We start from the raw sequence: 2,720 nt of genomic DNA, 5'->3' as shown, positions 1-2,720 counted from the left end.
AAGGGATTTTTTTATTAGAGAAGAAAAGCAATCTTCTGAGCACAATATTGACTATAAAGGTTTTATCACTAAGCTGTTCATGTCATGAACCTTAATGGCATAAGTTTTGGGGCGCCAGGAATAGTTTCCATGTTGGATACTGAGTTACAGTGTTTTCTAAAAATTTCCATTTTTCCATTCTGTTTTTAAAGGCTAGATTGGTTAGGTTGAATCAAAAATGCAGAATTACATAAAAGTGGGGGATTTCATCATACACATCCATCTAGTTTTAATCTTGGTTTGGGTGTGTTATGAGCTGTAAAAGCAGTCCTCTGGAATTACTAACCTACCCTTGCTTTGTAGTGAAAAAAGTATTTTAAAAGGAAATCTGCTCTTCCACTCCAGCTTTTCAGCCTAAGAATGACACTTTTCCTAATGTGATCTGGGCATTGAACTGTCCTCGTGATATTTTCTCAGGAAAGCTTTTAAAAGCGGGGCAGAGGAGCAGTGTTCGCTATCAGTCCACCTCACCTACCACCCAACTTAGACATAGTGGCAGTGGGGGCGAACGTATGGCACGTGTGCTGCAGGCCAGGGTCATGGGGCTCAGTGCAGTGGACACAGAAGTGAGCTGGGAGATTTAAGGTTGCAGTGCCAAGGGGCCAGTGCTTCCCTGGAGAGGCTGCCCTGCAGTAGGAGAGGTCTGGGACCTGTCCTGCTCCCTGAGCCTTGAGTGGAGGAAAATTTGACTGAAACCCTAGTAACTGCTGGAGCTCAGGGTTAGGTGCAGTCCTTAGTGAGCTTCCTTACCTCCATACTCCGCATTTTCCTCCAAAATTAGCGCATGCTTTAGCAAAGTGCATTAACTGCAAGAGTATGCCAAATGCACCTTTCAATAAAAACCTGTTTGCATCATTGAAAGCTCTGTTACTGTGTTTTTCCCAGAAGGGCGAGGACCACAGAAGGGTCCTAGAGACCTTGCTATAGTCGATTGGGCCTACAGGACACCCAAAAGCACCAGTTGCTGACCCGACCCTGATGTGGCAGGGCAGTGCAAGGCCGCAGGAGCAGGCGCAGGAAGAGGGGGCGCTCCCTCCAGGCTCTGTGATGCGAGACCATCCAACCGGGGTGGCTCCAGCTCGCCCACGCCTCCTTCCACCTCCCCCCAAAAGGTGCTCTTCAGCTTGAACAGAGACAAGACCCTACCCTGTAACGATACCATGTTTCAACCAAATCTTGGCCAAGCCCCAACATTTTCCCTGGGACCCAAATCCTGAAAAGCTGCAGCCTGAACCATCCTCTGGAATAGTCCCCTTCCCTAAACAAGTCTGAAACTAAACCCATCCTGCCCTTTTTTTCCTCTCCCTTTCCTGAACTAATTAGCCCTAAAGCCATAGGTGGGGCTCCTAACTTTTTTAGTGTCAGTACATCCCAAATATTGCATGGGATCTATTAATAGTTAAAAGATCTCTGGAATTCTAATTCAACCGGGCATCCTGTCATTTTATGTAAAACTGGACCTGAAACTTGTGTTTTCTTAGGCGGGTGCAGGGGCTGACTCCCGCAGGTGTACCTTTGGATGACCTTGGATGCTTCTCACCCTCCACATCAACGTGATGGCTCTGTAACAAAAGCCAGTGTTTAGCACCCACAGTGAACCAGTCTGAAGGTGTCAGGCAAAAATGCTGTGGAGTGTTGTCAGCTGCTGTGCCTGAGACCATACTGCCAGGTCCTCTGAGTTCTCCAAAACCTTCCACTGGGGGCTGGAGATGTAGCTCAGTGATATAACACATGCCTCACACAAGGGAGGCGCTGGCTTCCATTCCAGCACTGCAAGAAAAAAAAAACAAAGAAAAAGAAAAACAGTAGACTTGAATAAATTCTAGTGGTTAAAATCCAATCAAAAGCATACAAAGAAAAAACAAACAGAAAGCCCCCTTTCTGCCTCCACCCTTTCATACCACTGCTCCCTCAACAGTGAATCCCTGCTGACAGCTGGGTATGTAACTTCCAAATCTTTCTCTGTGTATTTACTAGGCCATAATGAAAAGCCTAATAAATTCCACAAAGCTGAAATCATACAGGACACATTCACTGAGCAGAATGCAAAAGGGAGACCAAAAACGTCTGACAAACTGAACTATACCGATAAAGCCTGTAGTTGAGAAAAAGAAACATGTATATTACTAGAAGGATAGATTAGAAAAATTTTAAATGCTATTCTTAATAAGTCCTAAATTAAAGAAGTAATGTAATCTGAGGTAAACTATTGTGGACTAATTTCAAAATTAGTTACAGTAAGAGTCTTATATTTCAAAACCTGAGAGGTTCAGACCAAAAGTTATTCACAAAAAATTTTTTAGCCAGGAATATCTGAAGATAAATGAGCCCACAGAGTAGGTGAACAATAGCAAATAAAATTACTAATAAAGTACTAGCTTAATAACATTCCCACCAAAAAAGAATAATCAGTTCAGATAAAGATAATGAATTAGGTGTGCTTTTAACAAATTTGAATTTTAGAAAAAAGATGACACAAACATTAGTAAGGAGATGTAAAATTGTGTTTTTTAAAAATGTAAAGAAATACTGTGGTTTTGTTTTCCTAAAGTTGGGCTACAAATTGAGTTCAAGGCCAGCCTTAACTGTATATAGTGAGACCCTGTCTCAAAAAGACAAAAAAGAATTTTTTCCCTAGAAATTAAAAATTAAATGAAAAAAATTTAGGGAAATTATAGTTT

Source organism: Chinchilla lanigera, unplaced genomic scaffold (genome assembly GCF_000276665.1).
Source record: "Chinchilla lanigera isolate Chin_1 unplaced genomic scaffold, ChiLan1.0 scaffold00068, whole genome shotgun sequence".
NCBI lineage: Eukaryota > Metazoa > Chordata > Mammalia > Rodentia > Chinchillidae > Chinchilla > Chinchilla lanigera.
The sequence above is the reverse complement of the archived record's forward strand: the minus strand, read 5'-3'. Positions refer to the sequence as shown.